Source organism: Corvus moneduloides, chromosome 1, assembly GCF_009650955.1.
Source record: "Corvus moneduloides isolate bCorMon1 chromosome 1, bCorMon1.pri, whole genome shotgun sequence".
Taxonomy (NCBI): Eukaryota; Metazoa; Chordata; class Aves; order Passeriformes; family Corvidae; genus Corvus; species Corvus moneduloides.
The window spans coordinates 135262254-135289939 of NC_045476.1; the positions used below are offsets into that span (position 1 = coordinate 135262254).

At 40.7% G+C, this 27686-nt stretch overlaps 1 protein-coding gene across 5 annotated transcripts in view; it reads right to left on the minus strand.

The window, feature by feature from the left end:
- The window catches only part of PAG1 (phosphoprotein membrane anchor with glycosphingolipid microdomains 1), a 112428-nt gene that overhangs the window by 36065 nt on the left and 48677 nt on the right, over positions 1-27686 (minus strand). For 2 of the 5 annotated variants that reach the window (XM_032128227.1, XM_032128219.1), the window contains one exon: positions 12382-12441. The exons of 2 other annotated variants lie outside the window; for them this stretch is intronic. The gene's annotated coding sequence lies outside the window, so the exon portion shown is untranslated. Of the gene's footprint in view, positions 1-12381; positions 12442-14885; positions 15297-27686 lie in introns of those variants that run through there. One more of the 5 variants, XM_032128211.1, reaches the window with a different exon arrangement.

The following is a 27686-nucleotide window of genomic DNA, read 5'->3' on the forward strand; positions in this document are numbered from 1 at the left end:
ATCACTGGGTGGAATATGTAAATATGTAGAAAAATTAGGTTTATGGGATATATGTAACAATATGGAGGATTTGGGGTGTGGATTTGTTCTTGTTCTTTTCTCCTTCTTCTTCACAAGTCTGGGTGTTCTGGTATTAGGTCAAAAAACCCGCAGTGCAAATCATGAATAGTTATTGGATTATAAGTAAAACCAAATTAATTGGTATTTCATAATTGGGTGATTTGGACCTTGAAAGACCTTGAAAGTTAGAACTCAGGGCCATTTTTCCACCTTGTTAACTAAGAGGCACATCCCGTGCAGCTGTGCTATAGATAAGAAAATAATAACCATCTAAGTCCAAAGATAAACTCCCTGTCTCCTGCATTTTAATTTGAACTCTGAGTAAAAGAACTCACAAAACAGAGGCAAAGAAGAAAAGAAATGGTAAAAGAGAAAATTAATAACAGGAATTAATATTTACCATTACACCACTGTTTTAACACCCTGTTCAGGTCCGATTTTCCTGAACCAAGCAGTCTGGATTTCATCTGCTTTATTTTTTGAGAAATGTGCCATGCTCAGGCCTCTTGTAATATCTCCTGAACATGGCTCATTTTAAAGGATAACCTAATGCTATATGGTGAAAAAACCTTTTTTATCCTTTTTCATCACTTAGTAGGGAGATAGTTTTATTGCAAAGCAATCAGATTCTGCAGAAGGAAACAGTTTTCAAAGAAACCATTTATAAGTCAAGAGAATGACCATTAGTTATTGAAAGCGGAAACATTTACAGGTTGATTTGATGGCAGTGATACTAAATTAATTTTTCCTTTTGTTGAAAATTTTTCTTGACTACAATGAACACCTGGCAAACTGCCTGAAAAACAAAGGTCATCCAGCTCTGCATTTACTTAGGTTCAATATCAAATTTATGTCCTACTTTCAGGAAAACAACCATGTCATCCTTTTAGAGAGTCCTTTTTGAATCTTCAGCTGACTTGAAACATATGATTGCAGACCTTAGTTTGGGGCAGATGGTAAACTACTTGCTTTGCTATGTATTTCCATGAGTTATTCAACCAACAGGAGAATTGCAAGACTTAGTTCATCTGGAAGAAAGCAAAAACAACAGAAAGACTCATCATGCTACCCCAGTTTCACAAGTATAAAAATAGCAGAAGGTGCTAACAGATATTATGTGGGTAAGAATGAGAACTAGATTGGCACTGGAGAATTTATTCTTAGAAAATCCCTCCTTTTGGAATTGTTACAGACATGCCCTGACCCAAATAGATCATGGCTCCTATCATTCCCTAGTGCATGCAAACAGATAAAATGCTGACATGCACCAAAAAGGTTTGGGGCAAAAAAAAGCAAGCACAATCTGCACGGAAACTGCCAAAGAAAGAAAAAGCACAGCAGCTGGTACACAACTGCTAATAGGCAAAGACAGCACTGCTGGCAAACGCAGGTGAAGCGAAGGAAAGGAAAAGGCAATATGATGTTGGGAAATGATGTCGGCCCAGGGAGATGGAGAAAACAAGCCAGTTACATAGGGTACCTACTGCTGTCTCAGAAAGGCAGTAATTTGAGCCATTTCAGGATACACAGTTGATTCCACTGTGATGGTGCTGCCCAGTGATCAAGCCTCGGGGCTACTGACGTCCCTCTAGTGCAGCTTTCTGACTTGGCTTGATTGCCCAGTGGCCTTTTTGTGGCTATGCAGATAAGGCAGAAGGACTGGGAGACCACAGATCAAATCCACAGCGTGTCTCACCAGCTGAGTTACAGAGCATAGCACAGCAGTAACATGTGCAGAACTAGTTTTCTCTCCTTCCATCCTCAGCCTTTCCACAGTTTTTTCATTTTCTCCCGACCAAGTCCCAGGCAGCTCTGCAGGCTCAGTGAGGAGTCACGCTTGTGACAGGATGTGTGGGAGTCAGCCACCCATCATGAGGTGCGTGAGATGCCCAAGTGTGTCTGTGCATGAGTGACGTGTCTGAGCCTCCTGTGTTTCCAGGGGTACCAGGCAATGGAGCCTCATCAAGGATGCAGATAACCAACCCAGGGGGCTGCCATTTAGTTGCCTAAACACTGGCAGCTAGAACCACTGGAGCTGCCTAAAGGCATCCAGGATGTCTGCATATTTATGCAGATACGTCCACAGAGATGAACAACTTGATGCATGAACTGCAGGAGATTTGTGCCCTTCTGGAGTGGCAGATGGAGGCCAAAGGGCACAGTTTATGGCATTTCAAACACCATTCAATTCCCTCTCTTTAGGCAGATGAAACCTGCACCTGGATGTGGTCAGCAGACATGGCACGGGACCGACTCTCACACTTCTCAGATAGCTATTAAGAAACTATGAAAAATGTACCAGGGCACCTCAAATGGCAGCAACTGCTTCTGCATGAGCAACTGAAGGGGGCTCTGATTGCCACTGACTATAATGGGGCCTGAAGGTGCCTTGCAGATACTTGCTTAAATTTAGGAGATTTCACTTGCACTTGAATCTCACACCAGTAACGCCACGCTTCACTATTACACAGGTAAAAACATCTTCCTCTAAAATAATTTCCTACACAAGGCTGAATGCTCTTAGCACTCAATCCTTCTCAGAAAGCCTTAAGGATTTATGCAGGCATGAAAGGTTTTAGTCTAGTATCAGAAAAACACTTTTCTCCAAGTAAAACCATGCCAGAGTATCACACTCTTTCCAGCTGGCAGGACAAAAAATTAGTGTCCAGACTTTCAGAAACGTTCACTATCACAGACCTTGTAATGTTAACTATCTGATGGTGCTTAGGACTCTGGGTAGAAAAGAAAAGAAGCAAATAAAACAACAGAAATCTAGTCATCATATGAATATTTAAGCCCCCTCTGCTGGAGCATCCATGTGTGGGCTCATATCAATGTTGTGTTTAATGTCCCTATGCAGCTACTGAACACGTGTAAGCATAAAATTATCAAACAACTATCAAAAGACCTCTATTCTCCCTTTATGAACATTTTTAAACAAAGTGTTCTTATTTCCTGTAGTTTTTCCCCATTAAAATTCTATGTTACTGCAAAGAGATAGCAGGCAGGGAACTTCTGGCCCAATTTGGTTCCCAATGGCTCTTGTATAGTAACTGGAGGCAGAATTTTCTTCTCTCTGTAGAATTATGTACAACTGCAGATTTCCTTTTATTTAATGCAACATTAACATACAGATATACAGACTCAAATATTAAAACTGAATAACATTATGAACATTTTTAAACAAAGTGTTCTTTATGAACATTTTTAAACAAAGTGTTCTTATTTCCTGTAGTTTTTCCCCATTAAAATTCTATGTTACTGCAAAGAGATAGCAGGCAGGGAACTTCTGGCCCAATTTGGTTCCCAATGGCTCTTGTATAGTAACTGGAGGCAGAATTTTCTTCTCTCTGTAGAATTATGTACAACTGCAGATTTCCTTTTATTTAATGCAACATTAACATACAGATATACAGACTCAAATATTAAAACTGAATTGCAGGCAACACTTCTCCAATTAGCTCATATAAAAGTAGAATAAATAATAAAGCCTCTTACTATCCAGTTAAAGAGACCAGCAACATTTCTAAAGCTACAAGAAAATGCAGAGATGTTAAGAAAAATAAAAAAATATTTCTGCCGCATCAGAAAGTTTCCAGGAATCTCAAAAATTTGAAGTCCAGTCATGGACTTCTTTTGTAGGCTATTCTTGCTTTGTCTTTAATATTGGTGTGCTGTTATTAATAAAATAGCTAGGTGTCCTGCAGTTAGTGCTGAGGATTAATCACTATTTTCTGAAAGTAAGTTGCAACTGAAAATGTCAGCCTTCAAAGTAAATCTGCCATGATCGAGTCTCTTCCCAGAGTAAATCTATTATATGTCAGTAAATAGATGAGATATAAATAAAGTAGGAGCTCTGCAGAGTGTAAAACAGGCATTGCCACCATATTAACAGGCTTATGGCAATGTTACTTAGCAGTATTTCTTTTCAGCAGGCTTGTCCTGCTGAATGTTTTGTGTAAAATCATCTGCTGAACAGACAGAATCAATCTCCAAGTGTGTCCTCCTTGGTTTGTAAATTTACCTACTGTGACTAAGTACATAACTCGTTATTAAAAACAGTCAGACCTGGTCTTTCCTGAGGGTAAACTAATGTTTCTCATCATCCTTAAAAAAACAACACTCAACATGAGATAAGGAATAAGTAAGGCATTTAAATAAGAGCCGTTATTTGAAAGACTCACTCCTGTGGCCTGAATCAACATGCAAACGTGGACTCCCAATCATCTTCAGAAGATAATTATAATTCATAATTGGCACTTTAAAGCGTTTTCTCCGAGCTATGCAAATATTGACTAATTAGCCACACCAGAATCCTGTGGGGTAGGCAAGCAGGTACCCTAATCCTCTTTTTATCTGTGCAAATTCCTGGGGAATAAAACCCCAACCCTCACTTGCTGCAGGGGATGAGAAGGTGGGGAGGTTTCCAGCCCCATTCCCCTCGCCCAGCCCACACTGCTCCCACCACTGACATTTTACCTCCTCTAGAGAGGGGATGAGATGAGCTCTATACTAGCAGAGCTCTGGAAATAGTGGATGAACCTCAGTTCATTAGCTAAAGTCCTGTCAAGCATAAGGTCTAGATATTCAAATGTCAAAATAAAGCCTGAGGATTTGATACAAGCACATGCAGTATTTACATGAGGATGTTAGCCTCTTCTGCCAAGGAACACTTAAACAATGATGTACTGCACAATTATGGCTTATTCCTGGAAACAAAATATTACACTGGTACTTGTAACTAAATAGTAGGAAAAGAACTCTATATGTATGGAGTAAGATACTTCTTTACCTAAAATTCAGAGAAATCTTATTATTCACTGTGTGCCCAAGATTAGGGGGAAGAAAGTGTGGTGTCCTTTTAGAGCCTCCAAGAGGCTCTACCTTCACCATACAATAAAACACACCAGGCACACAATATCTTCAAGATAGGTCTAAAAATGGACTGAAGATCCTTGGAGACCACAGCAGCTAGAAATAAATACTGAATACATCCTCCATTAAATCCAGCTCTTTAATTAAATTGCCTGTAGGAAAGCAACAATTAGTCATTAGTGCCTCAGGTTTTCTGGTTTAAACCAGCAAACACTAATGATGGCTTTATTCTAGAGCTTTGTTACGAATCACCACATTCAGAGGCACTAAGAGGTCTTTTCCAAACAACTGTATTATTACAAGCTTACAATGTACATAAGATATGCAACGTGAACCATTTTTATTTGGTGTAATCCTGCTTTGTCTATTGAAATAATTGGTTATATGTTGTGTCTAATTTCAGCTACAATCTCTTTAGGGCAAAGATTGTGTCCCTGTGGTTTTGTAAAGCCTCATTCACAGTTATAATGGTGTATAAATTAAATAAATAACGAGAAATTATGAACTGTGGGAATTTATTCTGCATTTATCAGGAATTCACAAGTGAGGATTTACATATTTTTAAAATGGATTTTTTTAAAAGATCTTCCAGAGATCTGGTTCTCTCCTCTGTTTTAGAAATTAGAAGATGCCTTTCAACTGCAGTAACTATTTAGGTAAAAATAATAACAGGGAAAATCAGTTTGGTGTGGTGACTGGTTGAATTCAGGATTATTCCACTCTGGAGCTCATTCTTCTGCATGGTTCATGTATAACTGCTTCTGAGACAAGCAGGTTTTTCATCCATGGTAAAGAGCATTAAGATGATGGTATTTTAACTACTGCATTAATTATCTACTCTGAGCCAAGGCTAGACAAAACAAATAGTAGGAATAGAACAGAACTCAATGCCTTAGTGAGCAAAATTAATTTAAAAATGCCCAAACCAGAAGAGTACAGATTAGGTGGCTTGGGCTGCAATAAGATAAAAAAAGCTTCTGTGCTTAGAAGGTTTGGAGAATCATGAAACAGTTCAACAAAAATTAGTATTTTATACATTTGGCACTGCTAGCTACTCATCCCACATGAGTCCCCTAAATGCTGGAGCAGGGGCTGGGGGATCATGGCCATAGCAAGAAACACACTGTTGGCAGTAACAAGCCAGTCTTAAGCCAAAGCAAGTCCATGCTAAAGCTCTGCATGGTATACCATTTTTTGTGTGTGTGTGTGTGTGCACTCATTCTTTTCCTTTCAAGAAGGAAGAGGAGGGTGGGAAAAGCGAGAATTTTTATTTCAATTAAGAAGTATGTTCATGCAAACAAGCATTGAGCCTGCTCTGAGGATTCACTGAGCAACTCAAAGGACTTCAGGAGTCTGCTGGGCTCCCACACCTGGACCTGGCAAGTTAGTGAGAACACAGGGTGACTTGGGTCTGTAAGAATAAAAGACAAACACTAGAGTGAGTGCCTCTTTCCAGGTACCCCAGTGCACACCTACAGTAGGTAAAAGACAGCAATGAAGTAAAATAAGTCAGCTGTGTTATTAAAAATGTTAATTGTCCTGGCTGGCCTTCTGCCCTTAAAGACCTGCAACTTCACAAGCCTGTAAGGTGAGAGGTCTGGTCCCCACAGCCTAAGCATGTAATTACAGGTGGACATTCCCCATCCTTCAAGATGCTAACCCAAACTCATCAAATGCATGATTTTTCTTTTTTTTTCTTTTTTTTTTTTTTGGTTAACAGAAATAAAACCTGCAAAGGGAACAGCATGTGAAGTCAACTCTGTACACCAAGATGGAAAATGCACTGATTTGCACAGAGTTAATAACATACCCTAAAATGGCCATTCACCCTCAAAAGACATTAGCATGTAATAGCAGCTGCTTATCCTCTGAGTGCAGACAAATATTGGAAAGAGGTGCTGAGAGGCTTTGTCCCAGAATTACATGTCACTGGTTTAAACATGATGTGTGGAAATTATTTTAATTGCCCATATTAGTCCAGGGCTGAAATGGTCTGGTATTGTTAGGAGTGGTGCAAATGTCTTTCTCTGGTCAGAGTGTTGTTTGAGAAGAACATGTACATACCTGAATGTCTAGAAAGCCTGACCACAAAATAAAACTAAAAACCAAAAAATCACCTCAATAAAATAGCTTTGAAAAATATTAGCTAGTTAATGACAGTTTTTGACTGTCATATAAAGATCCAGTTTCCTGCAAGTATGAGCACTGAAAGAGCAAGAATCGTTATTTTTGAGATAAATGTTACAGTTCAAATGTCACAGACTATATTAGAGACATTCACAATTGGTTCCGAGATTCAGAAAAAAAGAAAAGACTTACACTGTTGTATGAAGGTTGGCAATGATCACAGTGCTAATGATCATGAGAAAAATACAAGATTTTTTTTTTAAGCATCATTATCTAGTGGCCTTGAGTGCTAATCAAAACAAGGACTATAATGCCTGCTTTAATGGGGTTTGTCTCAGTAATGCTCCTAAATGGAATAAACTACATTAAATCCAGCCAAGCTACAAAGAGAGACAAATGGCAAAACAATACACTGAAAACTTAAAGATTATTTTAATCTATTATTAACTGAGTTACCATCCATGACAGTGACAGTTAACTGTGGTTTTGTAATCCATTTGCTGAACTGTACAACTAAAATAAAAATGCTGCTGTCCTTCTGTTTAAAACAACAGATTAAATAAGGCCCAAATTAACCCACAAAATGGCCTGGCAAAGACTGTACTAGAACAGTCTATATATATATCTATATCTATCTATATCTATTTTCTTCTTTAAAATCCAGGAAAGCAACTCCTCTGGAGCTTTTTCTCAAAGTAGAGGGAATCTGACCCCACCAAGGTAGAGGCAGTTCTGCACATAAGCTGAGCCTCTGTGCACAAAGGATGCCCTGGGAAGACAAAGGATCCCACACTCTCCCTCCTTGACCCAGTGCTGCAGGGACAGACAGTAACTGATATCCACAGGCTTTGGGTCATCCTCCTAATATTTACAGGAAGAGGCACTGAATGCCAGGAAGATGAATTCATTGCCACCCTCCTCCTCCCTCCTTGTTCCTTTGGCCTTGCTCATCCCTCCTCTGCATATGCTGACCCAATGCACAGACATACTGAATTTCTTCAGCTTGATACCTCAAGGATCAGTTACATTTGAATTCCTCAAGAGCAAGTAAACAGGTTTTCTGATGCATCTATTTTGCTGTATTTCTCACACTGCGATGAGAGGATCCACAACAGCTGAAGGGGAATGCAGATTATAGCATTTTGGGCAGATCCTTCAGGAAGAGGTGACAATTTAGTGATAAAATGACAGCCAAGGTATAGAGGTAGTGACACTATTATGTTCATTTAGATGCAAGAGCGAAATACTTCCAGGGGTCCAGTCTTAAAAGGATGGATTAGCTCTTTGTTCATGGTATACACAAAATATAGGATCATGCATCTTATCTTGAAGAAATTTTCAATAAAGGTCTTTACAAACTGAAGCTGTAGCTTAGGGAACATAAAATTCATTCTGTAATTAATGAGTTCCCCCCAGTGTTACAGAGAAAAAATTCCAATAGTTTTATTGCTTTTGTAAAATACTTTTCTTGGCTCTGAAGGGACTGTGAAAGGTCAGAGGTGTTGAATATACATGATTTATAAAGTACTCTGGGATGAGATGTGCTGTGTAAATATACAATATTATTAGAGCATACTCTCTTTAATTCACATACACTGGAAGGGAATTGGCTGTGCCACAAGAGCAAAACTAAGAACCCAAGTCAGTGTGATGACAGCAGATTGTCCAAGGCTACTGATAGTCCAAACAGCACAAGTGTAAATTCATTTCACAGACATTTACCTAATGCTGAAAGTTATTGCTGTTCATCTGGAACTGGTTATATGTAGATATGTATGTGAAGACTGTGTTACATAGAAATGACTGAATAGGCAAAGAGAGTGGACTGCTCTGTACCACAATGAAAAAGTGGCTTCTGACAAAGCTGCAGGCACAGGAGCAGCCCATGTAGCCCATCTACCTTCTGCAGAAACTCTGCCTTACACAAGTCTGTTCTCAAGTGTGTGCCAGAGGTGCTTGGGATGCCACGGCCCCCACGTGCTTTGTAAAGTCACACTCAGGCGGCACTTTCAGCCTCAAAATATGCATCCTATTTACCCCTGGCTTTGACCTTCCAAGTTTCCCTTGCAGATTCGAACCTTAAGATTTGTTCACTTCCAGCTATATGTATCCAAAGAGGCTTCCTAAAAAACAGTATCTCAGAGAACTGGGTTGGAATGAGCTGAACTGGACTAACAGTGCCATTCCCTCCCAGGGAAGCATAAATTATGTTTCGACCCACTTTTTGGGATTGATTCCAATTTCTCTTTTTCTCTGTCCACAATAGTCTATATTTTAACACTGCAATAAATAATCAGTTTGAAGTAGATTTCAAAATATTTTAACAGCTGGAGCAATGACATTCTTACTTGACTTTACCGTAAATGGAAAAATTCCCATTCCCCTCCTCAAAGAGAGAGATCGCAGATCATATTCTGAATTCTTTTCAAAACCTTGGCCAAAAGATATCACCAGCACAGTCTGTTCCTCTTCACATTATTATTCCCACTCTCATAGATTCTTTTATCTAATTCCCTTCCGCCCTGAAGTTGACAATCTCCGTCCAAAAATTTTTCAACTGCACTTCCCTTCTCTTAAATTCTGTCTCTATCAGCTTTCAAATAATGTGACTTTATCTTAGAAAAATGATGCTGTGAATTCAGCACTACAGAGCAATCTGTTCCTACCTTTTCCCCTGTGCTAAAACATAGAATCTAATTTTAGATGCTTTTTTTTTTTTAAAGGGTGCAATACAACCCTTTAGCAAAAGTATATGAGCTTCCTGCTCATAAAGGAAAAAAAAATGAAGTTCTTACTTTTGACTGTATTCATGCTTTCCCATGAAAATTGATACATCTATCTGGGAGATAAAGGAGATTTGGATTATCTGTATTCAAGAGAATAATTACAAGAAGTTATTGCACAAAATTATTAGATTTTCTAGCAACACAAGTTTGATTCTGTGATAGTGTTAAAGTTATTCTCATCAATGCAAAACACTTCTCATCCACACAAGAAGGGCTCTTAATTTCCTCTGTACTGAAAAAAATCCCATTGCATTTTCTCTTCACTGATGACATTTAATATTTGGCTTCTCCTACTTTCTTTAGATAATTTAATAGATTTGCTCATTTGGCTATAGTTAAATTGCTGTAGTAGTGGCAGACAATGACACTTTTAAGGCTACACTATACATGATTAATCTTTGCTCCAACTGAGAGCATTTATCATCTGGGGGCTACCCTTCCCCTTTGTCTTTTCCTTGTGTTTTCAGTTCTCCTTTCCTATCAAGGAGAACAACAAAAATAATTTTGGGTTTTTAACCTAGGGAATGACATTTTTAGCTCTAAGGCCTATGTGTAAATGTAAATTTCCAGCTGTTAGAACAAAGAAATAGCAAATGTGAGGCAGATGTTAATATATTATCCATTGTTGGTAATACAAGCAAAAATCAACTGAAAAATCCCCCAGCTATTCCAGTACTGAAAGCTTACTTGCTTGGGCATTTACACATACCTGTGGCTTCAGAAATAAGATCTAACTAGTTTCTTGCAATCCACAGAGTCTAGACAAATCCTCTGTGTCGTTTCTTCCTCTTCTGACATTAACAATTCATGGACTAGAACATACAGCCAATGAAATCCTCTCCAGATGTTTCTTCTGCTTAACAATCTGATGATCACCCAAAGACCATTTACTGCACAATGAAGTCAAGTGGAATCTGGGAGGATTCTGGATTCTATGCTGCTTTTCAGGACCACATTCAGTACCAAAAGTTAAGCCACGTGCTTGGTTTCTATCAAGCACCACTTGAACATAAGTCTTCACGTACTTATGAATCCAGTTTAGGCAGACCTAATGAGCAACCACTCTGAGCTCCCTAAGAACTCTGCTTTCCTTTCATCTACCAGCTGAAAAACCACAGGACATCTGTGAATGCAATAAGGTGCTTCTTGCTGTATCTAGTATATTTGTTGCTTCTACCATCTTCTGACCCTTGAAAAACTTCTGAATTGACTGCCCTGGCATGGTGAACACAACTCATAGTCAGGGGCATGGAGAAGCATCGATATTCAGACCACATTTACAAGTTTACACTTCCCTCCAGGGAGTCTCCAGCCTTTGTTTAGCCCTCACCATAGCACATCATCTTATCTCTCATCTCCCATCATCCTCCCCACAGACCTCGGATCCCCATGAATCCTGAAAAGTCCTTCATTCTAAGATTAATACAGCAGCAACTTCCGAATGCCTTGTGTCAAGCACATTTGTGTTTGTAATTCCCTTCACACTAGGCAATTCATTAAGGGTTCTGTTTTGATTACCAAAATGTGTGAACACAATTTTGTATCTCATCTATACAGGGTCACTCTTATGTCAGCTCATTTCTGACTGTGACAGCCTTTTCCCATCCTAAAGGCAAAACAGTGTTTACATTTGGTTAGTTAAAATATTTACATTACACATTCAAATGATGCATTTTCCCAGTGACAGGGCTCTCCGTGGTATTTCCTCCTCTACCTACTATGCAGCGGAAATGATTAAGATGAATATTCTGGGTGTCTCTAAACAAGCAGATTAAGGAAACATGCAGCACAGCTATATTATACTAACATTGCTGGACTTTGTAATATGCATGCAGGCTGTGTGAACTGCCTAGCACTGCATGAAAGCCTGTCTTTTAGGACTCCAAATCAGAAGAGTTCCACATTTTCTCATCAATATATTTCAAATAGATTCTTCATTTATTGACAATTTATTTGGTCACTCAGTGCGTGAGGTAGAGTGAAACACATGCCCTGTGAGTGGAGGTAGGAATAGTGCTGTTTGTTGATCATCAGTCTGCCTGTGGATAAAAGCCTCGAGTGCACCGTGTCTGCAGGGGAACAGAGAAGATGGGGGCTGCTACCAGACAGAGAAGAGTGGGGAAGAAAAGGTGACACTGAAGCTGGCAGGGAAAGGCCATGGAGTGACGGTATTTCTGGGAATCAGAAAACACACCGCACGCTCCTGTTTTAATGTAACACTACCAAGATGAATAAAACAGAGCGAGTGATGCTGCACCAAGAGGTCCTCCAGCCACATAGCATGAGCCTTTCCCCAGAGGGACAGTTTGAGGCTCGTAGGAGAGAAACTGAAATTCAACATCATTTAAGACATACCATCATCTACACAGTAAATGGTTAGTCTTCCTCATTTATTTGTTACTACCGAACAACAGAGAACCACACACAAGTCTCTCTGAGAAGAAATTAGATACAGAGTGTAGCAACTTCTCACACAGAAACTCTGTAGCAATGCAAAATTAAGAACTAAACACACTTAACGTGTATTCCTTACCTTATAACATCCCCCACACAGGTCTTCATACAGGCTCTCCCACTGAGGAAGCAAAAGCTTCTGGGTTGAAAAAACAATGAAGCACTAGTTAAGACATTGTCTCAAAACCCCTGCCTGTGCTTATCCATCCCAAACTCTGCTGCATCTTTTTGTTTACAGAAACATATACAATAGACTGAAGTCGACTTTGCAAGCAAAAGCTATTTATTTTAAATTGACCCTGCCCCCTTAGTGTCATATACTCTGGAGGAAATGGGTTATAGAAGTCTCTGTGTGAGGCATGCAACATCTAGCAAATAAATATTATGCGGGATTATTTTGTGTGGGACATGTATTTACTCCACTTTTCTAAACTAACAGCAATTGAAACTTTTTTTGCCAGTTAAAACCCACCAGTAAAAGAAAAATAACAGGCTCTACACCAGTTTAAAGCAGCAGTGTATTAAAAATAATAAACAACCAATTTTGATTTAACCTAAACCACATTTATCCATTTATATTTTTATTTCCTGATACTTGCCTTTAGTAAAGCATCCACTGAAAAACTGTTGGAAATTGAAACCCTCCTAATTATTCTGGTTTCATGTTTTTGCTTACGCAGACAAGCTCTGACTTGGGATTTCCACACTCCCTTGTCCCCGACAAGCTTAAAAAAATCATTGAAAGACAGAGGATCTAATATAGGGTCTCACTTGTTTCTCTCATGGAGGCAATGCCCATAAATACCCCTCATTCAATAGGTTAAAAACCTATTAGGCATGTCTAAATATGCTTACTATTACTTTAAAATGTCGTTCTTTACTCTAGCAGGTGTTGTCTGGAACCTGTCTCCCTGATGCAAAGGGTACCATTAAAATGCTGATGCCCAAATGGCAGGATCTGGAATCCAGCATCATCCAAGCCTGCTGCCCAACCAAGGAAGCTGAGGACTGGGGACACTGGGAACCCTCAGTTTCCCTCTCCCTCAGTGAGGAGAGGCAGAGAAAGCCTGCATGGAGGGAGTGAGCAGGCTCATTACCTGCCCGCCTGGTGCCGACCCAGCCCCACTGCCAAGCAGCCTGAGGGGTGCATAGGGATTAGTGGGCAGGACACTCCTGCAGAAAGGAGATGCCCCAAATCCCTGGCTTGAGCGGGCCAGGATAAACACAGATTCTGCATTTTGAGCCAGCAGCTAGCAGCATCACAGCTTTAATTCAGCACTTTGAAACGTGATTTCCTTTGGCCATCCTAGGGAATACAGAGTTTGCAGCTCCCAGCCTTTGGCTGGCAAGCTCACAAAGCCCCACCATTTTTGGCAGAGGAACGTCCAGGATGATGGGCAGCGGCTGCCGCTGTCACTGGCAGGATGTTTCCTGGAGCTTCTCCTACAAGGCAATGTGTTTATTCTTTGAAACAGTTGCTCCCTAAAGATTAAAACTGAACAGGAGCACAAAAGCAGCATGTGTCCTTTGGGGCTGCTACGTGCCATTGGGCAAACAGGAGGTACAAGCTGTGTTCTCCCAAATTGCACAGAACAAACAGTGCTGCACAGGCAGAACTGAGTAAAGTTCTTCAGTTCAAACAAACTGCACTCTCCTCCTTTCAACCTCTTCTTAGCAAAAACCTTTCAAACACCACTTGTGTCACTAAGAGCTCCAGATCTAGAGTTCTGTGTGGTCTTCAATGCAGCTGAGCCCGTTAGCCCCAAAAACTTGTCAGCCTGGGCACACAAAATGAGCAACAGCCACAAGGCTTGTGCTTTTTAAGACCATGTTCGTTATCATCCCCAAATAGTAGTACACATTCTCAAAAACAGACTTAACAACCACAAAGAACAGACAGCAATATGAACGGCACACACTCGGACAAAATATATCTTTACTTAGAAACTACAAAAAAATAGACATTTAAAACCCACTAAAAATAGGATCGAAGTACTAAGAGCACATGAGAAATACCAGCACAACAATGTAAATCTGTTTGGCACAGTCTGTGTAATCATAGCTATTGCGAAGTGGCTGGAAAAACAAATGCAACAATGATTTTTCTTTCTGCTGAGATATATGGAACAAATGTTAATTTTTTTACCACTGTACAGGATGCTTTTTACTCCAGGGAGTACCCTGAGGGGTGATGAACTGTCTCTGATAATAGGAAGAAGTATTTACCTTGCCTAATGGCTATATGTCAGTGTATTTCTATTAGCAGAACTAATTTAATATTGCATATAAATAGTAACTTTTGGCTTAAAAAGTAAGATGGAGAAGGAAACTAAATAGTCTTTTCTTCCTCTGATGGGAATACATAGAGATTTTCTTATTACTGGTAATGCAAACTAAGCCCACATAAAGGAGAACAGACAAACTTCAATAACCCTCAGCACGATGCCGCCATGAAGCTTTATTCTCCCAAGGAGTACAGAGGACTTCGTAACTTTCCTCCCTGTTGTATCACTCTTATTTTAACAACCAACCAATAGCAGCAATTGCCACTATCTTATGCTACTCTAAAGATAAAAATATTACCTTTGATTAACAAGGACTCCTCATCCTAGACCCTCTTTGCATTGTGCAGAAGATACCAGGAGAAGCTGTTTTAGTAGGGCTCTGAAACTCCCTCCGGGTGTTAATGCAGCAGCTCCGGGCGCTCCGGCCCTGTCCGGCCGCTCCCCGATTCCGTATGCAGGGCGCAGATCCCACCTTCCCCGGCTGCCAGGCCGGGCACAGCCTGCGAACAATGCCGCCTCTGTCAGCCCGCCGAACGAGCAGTGCCACAAAGGCACGCTCATCCGCACTTCTCTTTTTTTGTTCTTCTTCTTCTTGGAGTACAGGGTGACGAGAACGAATGGGAGAAAAACGCTTATGTCTTTATGATTAGCCAAAGCTCCGCTGCGTCCAGGAGTGAGACAGTGTCAGCGCACGACGGGCACCCGGGCGCCTGGAGGGGAGATGGAATCTGCACTGGTAAGAGCACTCCCTGCCTCGCTTCACACATTTTTGTTTCGGATCCGTGGGTGGTTGCATGAGCAAGCAGCCGGAATAGGGGAGGAGTTAGACAAAATGCAATTTAGGACTTGGAAGCCTTGTCTGCCTTTCCGAGAGCAAGACGAAGAGGCGAAATCGCAGTGCGCTGACAGAGCAACATGCCCTTCCCACCCCACCTGCTGCCACCTGCCTCTCCAAACTTCCCAGGAAAGCGCCTCTGCCTGCCTGGGCGTGATTCCCGGGACGGAGCACAGACACAGCAGCTGCTCTCGACCCCCCGGTAACCGCACTCAAGAGCCTCTGAGCATGCTGGCTCTTCGCTCCTGTCCCTCAGCATCACCAGTTTAATTTTCAAGGAGGCACGATGCTTCACGATCTTCATGAGCAACAAAGAGGATGAGACAATAAACTACATCCTCAGCAGATGTTTACAGCTGTCAGTAGGCAGAGGAGAAGACAGCAGCAGCTTAAATCTCAGTTTTCTGCAAAGCTTTCCTTGGAAATCAGAGAGGCAAAAGCCCTTTTAAAATCAGATGGCCATAGTTTTCTTGTTTTGAAAGTACTGTCATGTGCATATATTTCATGCAACTTCAGATTTGTTTTCTTTCCTATGAGAAAATGAGAAGCAATATCTGGCTCAAGATGAGACAGTGATGAACCCTGCTGAAACCAATTAGAATACTACAATTTAACTCAAGCCAAGCTGTTTGATAGATGTGAGATGTTTCATGTTCCTCCACATTAATTATAGTTCAGATCTTAAAACACTGCAACTGAATGGAGCAGCAAGCAACATTGTGTTTTCTTCTTGAAGTAAATACCAAGGGACACACAGCCCTTGGGTGCAGCACAGCTGTGAATCCATTCCAGTCCCTGAATGAACCATCGCAGCCTTACAGTATTTTCCCATGCAGTTAGTATTAATTGGTGACTTACTGGCAATCTCCCAGGAGCCCTATCTCACCCTTTTAGCCAGTCCTACCAGGTCAGCCTTGAGATGATCATCAGGGCTAGACAGTCATCCTGCTGCCCCACCTCTCAGGGCTCTTTCTTGCTCTTAAATTTTTGGGGACTTTGGCAAAGGTTATCTTGAGTAATGAACAATCAAAGATACACCTCTTCCAAATTGACATATTTGAGTTTGTAACATGAAACAGCAAAGTAAGAGGGTGACTTCTAGAGGGAATTTATAAGCATTTTTAGAAAATACGTTGTTTCAAAGCATTTCAACTGAAGCTAAACCCCGAAATAATTTTCAGAAGAACTGAACATCAGTGCTCAGTTCAGTGTCTGGATAGTAACAGACCAGTAAAACTCTTTATTTTGTACTCAAAATTAAGCTGATATAAGAAAGCTATAAATGAGCCATCACCTCTTCTTTTAATAACAATTCTTAAGGATACTATTTCCTTTTATCTAATAATAAGATAAAATTTGTCTTAAGCATCTTGTCAAATGGACTTAAGCAGGATCAAGAGTGCTTTGTATCAGCAGAGACCCACAACTCCATGGCAATAAATAAAATCGGATGTTTTTGACTGAACATTGTAAACATCTAGAACATATTTCAGAGTAGCTTCCAGGGCCAGTATCACAGTATGAACCTCTTTTTGCAGAATTACGTAAGTCATCTCAAAACTCCATATACCACTATTCTTTAAAAACCAGTGCTGAGGTGGTTATTCAGGGTCAAAAGGATGCCTGAAAAGAGAACTGCGCAGGGGTCAGCCTACGCATGCCATTCAAGATCTAGTACAGGATGGAACATCTAATGGTAAAATACATTAGGAAATGCTTGTGGCCAGAGGCAAGCAGAACTACTTTGACAAAACAGGTCAACTATAATCGAGAGCAATGTCCAACAGGCCAGCTTTATTCCTCCTCCCTTTTCTACTTCTCGTAAGTTTCCAGTCCACATAAATCCTTGGCATTACTCTTCTCATATCACTTTTGTCTTTTATTGTACAACATTTAGAAACCACAAAATAACATCAATAGATGCCTAAAAAATGGTGTATTTTGGCTTAGAGGTAGTTAAGAACACAAGATAGTTATTTCTCTTGGAAATCTTGAGTCTGCGGTGGAGGAGCCTGCCTGTGCCATCTCACTTCATCTCTAACAAGTCATACCTTTAGATTTTACTTAGGGGATCATGTACTTAGCGTACACAAACTCAAATGTGAAGGCCGAAACTCATAGTCTGTACACTGGTCAACAGATGTAGAAAGATTTATCACTTACATGTAAGTGGTTTATATGACACGGTATATTGATTTTTTTCCTTGGAGATCCTTCTCTTTCTGAATCTTTGTGATCCTACCTGATTTTCATTTTTTAAAGGCCTTACTGTCTTTTTTTCCCACATCTACGGCAAGTAAAGATCCGAACATTATTTGTCAGGGCCACATGAAAAATGAATACTTTCAGACTATTCTCACAAATATTTTAGAAGTACAGAAGAAAACCTCACTTTCACTGGTGTAATTTCACAGCAATTCCATTAACTTGCAGTATCTTTGGATGTACACCATCCATCTGAGAGAGCCCTCACCTCTATCTCACCCATCCTTAGCTCTCAAAGTGTATAAAACCACAAGGATATTACTCAGGGCAGTTTGGGTGCCAGAAGAATTTTGTCATTCAGTGGAGGGATGGATTAACGAATCACAGAATGAAAGTTTCAGAGAAGATCTTTTCCATAAAATCATGCAAGAGGAAGGAGCACAGCACACATGCTCTGGCAGGGACAGGAAGATGCCATATGTGTGTCTTTGGAGGTGTAGAAAAACTATTAGATTTCTTAGTATGATGCTATTCTGAAAAATCTGGTTTGCTTACAGGATTGTAAAACACACACATGTTCAGACTCCCACTTTATATCTACAACTAAGAGAAAGAAGGACACAACATTCAGTTTTCTGAAAACACAAGGCCAAGAGATTCTTTCTCCAAAGAAGTATGCCAAGACTTAGTTACTGCCAGTCTAATACCCTGTTAGCAAATTCAATCTTTACAAATACAAAGCAAACATCTTTAAGCAAATTATGAACGTCTCTGGCCATACAGATAAGACTTACACTTGTAAATTACTTCTCTAAATAGGTGTTATATCAAATCTCCACCGAGTCTAGGATAGATGTGTTCAGCCTGCATTAGGTGATAATGAAGCCTGAACTCGAGAGATCTTAGTTAAATTTGGATTAGCTGTTGATGAAAACCAATTTGATAACACTGCTTATTCTAGACCTCCCTCAATTACAGTTTTTCCAGTCAAACTTGTCACTGCTATTACTTCTTTCTAAGAGCATTACTTTCAGTTGCAGTTTTGTTTGTAGTGTTACATGGCGTTGGTACATGCACCTCATCAGGTCCTTCCACTTGCCTGAGACAAATGCTGGATCATAGCAGGTCCTCTCCATCTATGGGAGACTAAACACAAAATTACACTTAATCCAGCATCACCTCTTGCTCTGGCTGGGAGCCTGTCAGAGCTGGAAAGTGCATATCTCCTATGCATGCTGAAGACAAACATACACCAGACTGCCCCCACTGCTAAGAGGTCTGTATTTCACCTTGAGCTACTGATCAAACTCTAGTATTTTACTTGGATACAGATCATTTGGGTCAACGCTCTGTTCTCTGCTAAAAGCTCTTTAACTCTTGACTAACTCAGGTCATGTGGATTTTTAACTTGGCATAATTTGCACGTGTCCAAAGCCCCTTCTCAGAGCAGTCAAGTCAAAGCCTTACAAAGATCTGAAGTATACCAATACAATCTCATATTCTGTACTACAAGAATGCAAATAATTTTCTTAAATATTTTTTCTTATGGAAGTTGGTTTGCAACATTACAGTAATGATGAACTACTACACATCCGGCAAAGTATTTAAGAATAACTGATGTCATTTGCAGATTTATTTCTCACCTGTCTGGTAAGCACTGATAGTGGAACTGAAACTTTCACCTCATCTGAGGTGAAAGCATTTGAGCACGGCTCTTTGGTTTCCATTTGTAGCAAACAGAATTTCCAACTGCTTTTTCACCCATGTACTTGATAGATTTGGGCTTGTTTTGTCCAGACAAGACCAAATGTATTCAATCCATTACAGTCAAGACTAAATACTTACATATGGTTTCCTAATGTTACTCATTAGGACATAGATGGCTACAAATGTGCTTCCTTCGACTTCAGCTGTCTTTTATTCTTCCCTGCAGCTTGCTCATTTTTCTTAAAAATGAAGAAAGAAGTCAAATTACTGAGTTTTCATTTTCTACTCTTCCTAATTTTCAAATTTATGTCATTTATAAGGCTCAACTATTCTGTGACAAGAGCTTTTTACACCATTTAACAGGACCAAAATCTTGAATGAACAGAGATTGTCTTTTTTGTTTTCCGATTTTCCTCTCCCACATCCACCCACTTTTCCTATTTTCCACTCCTTAATTAAATTTCAGGTCAGAGATCTTTCTGACTCAAGATATCCAAATGTTTTCAGATTTCGTTAAAAAATTGTGCAAATCCATTATCCTATATTGTCATATCCAACCAGGAGAAACTCCCCTGAATTGTTCGAATATATGGACAAGATCTGATTATCTAAATCAAATTGCTAATCTCTAATGCACAAGGGAATATATTTTTCTTAAAAAAAGTCAAATATGATTATAGTATGCTCAAAATAATCAATCAGACTATAAGATACTAGTGGGCAGAGGTTCTGGGAATGGAAGTGACACCACTCTAATCAGGAAAACAGCCACCAGAAGATATACATCTATTTATGAGGGTTTAATTTTGAGATTATAAGTGCAAGAGACAAATAATGACATTCTCCTGTCATTTGCTGACAAGCTGTGATAGAGAGAAGCTTTGTCACTACTTCATCACCATCCTCAACTGCTCTGCATCTTGCCTCCAATGCCTGACTTGCATTTCTGAGTCCTGATCCTGTCAGACCTGTTCGAATTATCCCAGTTTTTCCTACCATGAGTGGTGGCATCCTACTCAGCAAAAGCATACCAGATAAAAATGTTGGTGCTCAGGAAATTGCATTACATGAAAAGTAATTATTAAGATGTGATTTTCTCTGTACAAGCATTTGCACAAACTATACAAGTCCTCTTACCACAGCCACTGCCATGTAGAAACTGTGGAAGCACATTTAAGTATTGTATCAGTGATAAAAGTGTCCACACCATTTATTTATTCATAAAAGAAGGAACATGAAAAAAAAAAAAAAAAAAAGAAAAAAAGAAAAAATCCCCACTCTTAGAAACCTTTGTTTAAGTACAGTGAATTGAATTGAGATAGTGTTAATATTCAAAGTTTAATTTCAGGAAAAACAGGATGGGATGTAGACTGTCAGCTCACAGTTCTAGGTCTCTGATTATCACTGTATCTTTCACAGTGAAAACTGGTTTAAAAATCAGGAAAAACAAGATGGACAACCTTAGACCCATTCCAAACAAGAAGCTGGTTAATGACATCAAACATTTCTTAATGCAACTCAAGCTCTTTGTGCTCTCCTCCTAAGTACCCACAGGACAGAACAGTGAGCTGGCTGCCCCTGCACCTGCTTCATGTGACACTAGACTGAAATCTATCAGTATTGCCCAGAGTTTGACCTATGTTTCTGGTATAAAAGAAAAAAAAATCTGAAAGGATCTGCTGGCCTTTCAGATTCACACAGCTTTTGAAGCAGGTGAACAACAGATCAGTAAGAGATGGTGTTTCCACCTTTTTTCTGCTATTGTTGTGGGATTTTATGCTTTTTGCTGGGACTCCACACTACCTGTGAGAGATCAGACCTGGTTTTTTATCTAATACTGTCCTTCAATTCTTTGTTCTCCCTTGGAGATACGTGTCATGGATGGACTGGCACATATCTGAAAGCCTCACCCAAGCTTAGTTCACAAGGCTGAACTGAAAGAATTTAGAGACTAATTAAAAAGGAACTTAAAAGAGCAAATCTTTCAAGTGTCTGATAATGCCAGTCTTACGCAAGGGTGCTGCAAAACCGGGCCCTGCCCTGACTTTAAAGCACACCTTAAACAATCACTTCTGAGAGTGAAGTGGCCCAATAAGCCAGAGGTATCTGCCCACCAGGGGAGTGCCATAAAAGCTCTCAAAGTATCTGCTAATAAAGGCTTTGCCCTGGTCACACGGCAAGGCTGTGACAGAAGCTGGTTGGCTTAGGTTTTTTTAAGTAACTAATATCAACATAGTGAAAGCTATCCTGAGCATAAAGAATAAATTCCAGCTAGCAAGCAGAGGCCCAGCTTCTGGCATGCCCCTACTTCACCAGCCTTTGGTACATGAAAGCCACCTGCAAGGGAGACTTGACCCTGTAACATCAAGGCTCTACAGGAGCATGGCTCAGTAAAGCAGGCACTGCCAAATGGGGGGTGCTGAGGCAGACCACCACTGGCCAGCCTTCTCCTGCATTTCAGTGGGTGAGTTTTGCAGGTAGCTGTCTTTTGGCTGCCACCACCTACCACGCTCCTCCTGTGCACGGGAGGTGACATGTGGACTGGACTGATGGACGGAGAATGCAGAGCATCACTGCTCTGACCAGTGTCCCAACAAGGACTTCCCAGAACATTTGTATGTCTCTCCTTTTTGAAAATGACCTTTTAAATCACTCTGCCAGTGAAAACTGAATGTGATGTTCAAAGGAAACCTGCAGTAACTTGTGGATGATAAGATTTTTTTTAACTCTTTGAATGTGGCTTCTTCATTTACATGAGTGGCTGAGACAGTCAGAGTGTTAGTGTGCATATTCACCACCTCCAGACTCCATGCTGGACAAAATGTACTGGAGAAGACAGTAAACAGAATTTCCTATGCCAACTCACTGAGCTGGGAGAGATGCTAGCATAAAACCCTAAATCCCAGAAATGGGATTTGCTTAATCAAGCAAGCTTTGCCAGAAGATGTAATCACACACCGCAGAAGATTACATTAGCCTTTTAGAAAAAAACCCACACTTAACCAACTCCTGAAATTCTGCTTTGGTATTTGCATTAAATCCATGCAAATGGTATGGGCTTCAGCATGTGTTTTCTCCCACACCAAAGCAGCCAGATGGACAGCCAAGGATGTGAGAAAAATATTTTCTGCTAAGCCTGAGGGGAGATGAACAAGAAAAGAAGCCCCCATGTGCTTCCCCCCAAGTCCAGTGCATACATTCCACCCCCCCATACTGTGAGCCTGGTTTTCACAGAGCTTCCTTCTTTTGACTGTGGAGAAAGCAGTGGCCTGGCAGCCAGTGGGCAGTACTCCTGCCAGCACCTCAACCACAGCCAGGAAGTGCACCTGGGGTGCTCTGTGCTGTGTCAGAGCAGGAAAAAGCCTGGGCTTCCCCACCTTCACTGCCCTGCCACCCAGCAAGGCCCTGGGAAGAGGGGTCACCCTGCAGCACAGCCATTGGTTCTTGCAATACAGAAGGTGGCTTTGTATAAATAGCTTTTGTTCCACTAAAATACATTTACACGAGCTTGCTTCCTTCCTAACAGTTGTTAATGGATTTCATTACAGTTTTTCTCCTCTTTCATGTACATTCCTCCCTCCATGAAGAAGGCTTTGGAGCAGCTGCAGCCAGCTGTGGCTTCCCCACTGGGACCCTGACTGCTGCCTCTGAGACACCAGTGACAGTCCTATGATGATGGAGAGCATCTTAACTGCAGACAAGATTGTTTGCTGCTACCATGGGAATCCGGGCAGCAAAGCGCTGCTCACATTCCAGCCAGGGACAAGATGAGTGTGCCTTACACACTGCAAGAAGGAGAAGCACTTGATTTGAATTCAGTGGGGCAGAAGAAACAAATTCATCACATAGAATGTTTAGGAAAGCCTCACCCCCTCTGAAGTGTTTCAGGAATAATGTTCAAAAAATGGTAATTGTACCCTCCCCATCTTTGTTTTTTCTAACTGACGAAGGGAAAGACAAAACATTCATTGTCCTTTTCCATCATTTTTAAAATCCAATTTTTGGGTGGCTGTTAGCATCCTCTCTGCATTAAATACCAGATTTCACCATGAGTCAAAGCCTGATTATCTTTGCTTGGACCAATCTCCTAGAACATCAGCCTGGAAAGCATGCCCTGGGAAACAAATCAGTACTTCCTGACACGTGAAGCATCTCAGCTGATAATCCCAATCAGGCCAACTAATGTGGATTTCTTCACTGTTTTACTTTCCTAATTTTATAGAACACAAAGAAAGGACACTCAAATAAGGGTATTTCACATGTGCACGTCTGGCATTTCACATGCGCAGACACTTCAAAACTAAAACCCAGATGTTAAGAATGTGAAATACCAGACATATACAGATATTCTCCAAGTGATCCTATTAGGACAGAGATATAATTGGGCTGACAGATACACTTTCAAAAATTACAGGTCTTGTACAAACAGAGAAATCTCCTCGCCTCTCTCCATCAGGCAGCTTTTACTGCTTGGTTAGCTGGTGTTAAGTTCAATCAATTCCAAATCCTGATAAAACTAAGTTTATTTTCCTTGGTCATAAGCTCATAAAACAGAAGAAGAGCTTAATGCAAAAATGTGAATAAGTTAGGCAGTCATTTAGATATTTGCTCATTTAAATAGGGGGCATTCTTTGCACTAATTTAATGTCATCAAGTAAGCATGGGAGGCGTCAAATGCTTTGGCTTTTATGTTGCTCCTTACTGATATAATAATAATTGCCACTAGCTCCTTTAAAAAAACCCCACCAAAACCAAAACACACTCACCATGCTATTTGGGAGTTTACAAAAATTTAACAGAGGGGAGAGCATAAAAGGATAAGGGCCTGAAGTCATGTCTCCAGGCAAAGTACATATTTACCACCCACTATAAACTATGTGCAAAACCACTGTTCATGGATACAAAGACAAGACCAGTCAAGGTCTGCTGTTACCTGTGACCTACCTTCTCCAAATTCTGCTCCGTGCTGCTGTTCTTCAACTATCTCTTTGCTGCAGCTGCATCCCTGTCCTCCCCCTGCCTGCTGCTCCAGCCCCTCTCCTCCTCTGACAGCATTAGCAGTACCTCTCAGAACTGCATATTGCCTGCTTGATTCATCACTGAATCAACACAACATAAATCCCCCAGGTACACCACAGCACTGCTACATGAATGCTTCATCTATGCTGCAAGAGCATCTTTTAAAATGCCTAGAAAATTGTTTTAGAAGACCACAGTTTGTTCTTGCAGCACTCTAGCCAGGAGGTGGTTAAAACAAAGGCAAAAGAACCCAGCAAATAATCTGAAAGACTGTATTCCCATCATGTTTGCCACTTCCAATCCTATTTTTTCCTATACAAATCTTTGTGCAGTTGCTCTGTTGAAATCATTAGGAAGGCTCTGGCTTTCTGCAGGTGGAAAAGGCCAGAACCTGATCCTGAGTGCAAGAGCAACACCTCTTCACCCACCGTGAGCCTGCGGTGCCGCGTCAGTCCTTTATTTCTCCAGACACGCCTGCTTAGGAAGAAGCTTTTACAGGAATTGTTTCAAATACATTCTGTCCCACACAATCATGCAGCCAAAAAAGTTTAAACCCTGCTCTTGACATAGTCTTTTTCAATACAGATGGGAGTTCATTTGAACCATTTGTCTTTCACATTTGTGTTTTCAGCTTCACAATTTCCATTTGCTCAAGACCTCTTATCACATCTCATTCTTGTTTTAGCACTAGCCCTAAAAGAGTTACAGAGTTGATTATTTTGATTCAGCATCATGCCCTATTGTCAATTTGCCTTAACATGAGAAAGACAAAAGAAACAGCCCTACCCCTCCATATAATTTTATGTTCTCACTAATAGTGTCTGAAGGGTGGATAAACGTGTGAAAACAAAACAGAGCTGCACACGTGCAAGGGGAAAGATTCCTATCACTGCTGAGAGCCCATCTTCTGTGTTTTCCTGACTTGGCAGAAAACTAGAGACACTCCCAAATGGTGACAATGAACAAGGAAGTTTGCTTTGCAAACAATTCCCTTTAAAAAAGCTTTTCAAGGAACTATTTGGTCGTGTTAAAGTTTTTGTCCCTTAAACATGCAATTCTCTACTGAAAGCAGATAATGTTAAGTAAAGTACCGGAAAATGAAGTGGCTTAAGATTATACACAGTCAGTTGGGCTTTCTCTAAAGAAACACTACACAGACCTTTACAGCCTGTGAAGCTGAGTTTCTAGAAGCCAAAAGAAGCAGAATGGAGTAACTGAAGGCTTGTGTCAAAGGACAGCAGCAGGCAGGACCCCACACAATGGGTCTGCATTGCAACCGAACTAATACCCTTGTTGCATAACAGGGCAGGAGCAATAAATAGGAATTAAAGGGAAGATTAATTCCCCGTGGGTTTTACAGCTAAGAGGCATATTATTGAGGCAGCAACACCAGCCAGGAAGTTTTGATCCCTATGGCTAGCCTGGTTACCACACCAAACCAACCTTGACTCTGCGACGCCACAAGCAGGACACCCTGTGAACGCTACAGATGAGGGGGCTTCGGAGAGCTAATGTGGAAAACATGTAACAGAGCATGTCTCGTTCAAATAACCTCATTCATGGCTTTAGCTTCTGAAAGGAACAAAAATAAAAGCGAAGAAATGACACTAGCAATGCTTGCCATCACTGTCAAGAAGTGGAACCTACTATAAAAGCTGAAAAATTATAAATACAAGAGTTTAGGAGTGTAGAAAGAACTAGGTGAAATCAGAGCAAAATTGTGCTTGCAACAAAGCTACGAAGAGAGTAACAAATAGAACTGGCAAAAATACTGGTACATTCAAAAAAAAAATTGAAATCATGAAGTTCAAATTAAAGCTACTTAAGACTTAGTTACAGGTATGACAAGAAATACACCTACAAGGAAGAAAACAAAGCAAAATGGACTTAACAAGAAATGAAATTATACTAAAATGAAGCCACATTAAATTCTGTGCAAGTTGTGAAAGAGTCTTTACCGCCCCCCCCACCCCCCCCTTTTTTTTTTTTACTAAACAGTAGAGCTCACCATCTGTTTGTGGACAGCACACAACAAGAGTCTTGAAGCCCTGAAAAAATCTGTACCAGGAAACGTCCATTCTCACTCTAGTATCCCATAGCACAGCCACACCAAGTTCAGCCCTCCGTATGTCGCTGAAAGTGTTTCAAGCAAACCAAGCAGCTCTGTGTGGAGAGTTGCAGGATCCCTGCAGAGCTCGCGTGTCTCCACCAACATCATGCTCCCCACAAACCCCAGCACCCAAGGAACAAATCCTTTTGGCACTAAGCTCACCTAGGGCCTTAACAAAACCATCCCCACTGTCCTGTAGCAATGGATGTCCCCCTGGGTGTGACCCCATGGCGCGGTGTCTCACGGACAGCCCACCATCCCCTGGCCTGCCTCTGGGGGCTGCCTGCCTGGGAGGGCCTGCTGAAGGGGTAAAGCCAAAACATGCAGAGAAACTGAGACAAAAGTTCTTTTCTCATTCCACCCTGTGCAAGGATCTGAATCTTCAGCTTTTCTGGCAAATCGTCACCTTTCAAGCTTTTATCCTCTCCACCCCAAGCACTGCTACTGAGAGTACTTCCAGGCTGAGGAGACTACCACTACATCAATATTCATCAAGGAGATCCTGAAGAAAGTTCATTTATTTTTCAGAATTATTACAGTTAATTGGAAACATCTGCTACAACTATCTGCATGCCAGAAGCATCCCGATCTACTAGGCAGTCTCTGCAGGAATACCCACTCTGTCCTTTCTGGATAGGTTTTGCCATCGGCATCTTCGTTGTCAAAGAAGAGACACCATAAGACTAATCGGCCAAATGCAGAGTTTAAATTGTCTCTGCTCATTTTCACACAAAGCAGTAACATATGTTGTGCTGTCACAGCTGTGAAAGATATTTTCATCTCCATGTTGGCTTTTAATTGCTTTCTTGCAGTGAACCAGGTCAAAGAGTTTTGGGAACAGGGCTCCCCTCTGATACCCAGTAGCATCCTTAACCTAATAGAGTGCTGCAGTGAGAATATCCAAGCACAAGAAATCAACATTTCACATTTGTATTGAGATTAATGCCAATATATTACATGAATGTAAGTACATTATTTAATGTAACGTGAATGTTGACTATTTGTTGAAGTATTTATGTGAATAAAGGATAACTATTTGAATGTCCAGTGGGAAGATGTTCCTGTGGGGATAGAATACAGCCTAACTATGAAGCATTTGCGAATTCCAATAAATATTCACTGAGAGCTAGTGAAAATCTGGGCTGGAACTTACAAACATAGAATTTCTAAACAGGTTGTCAATCATAATGAAAAATGCATGTGCAAACTGGACTTTCTACGTT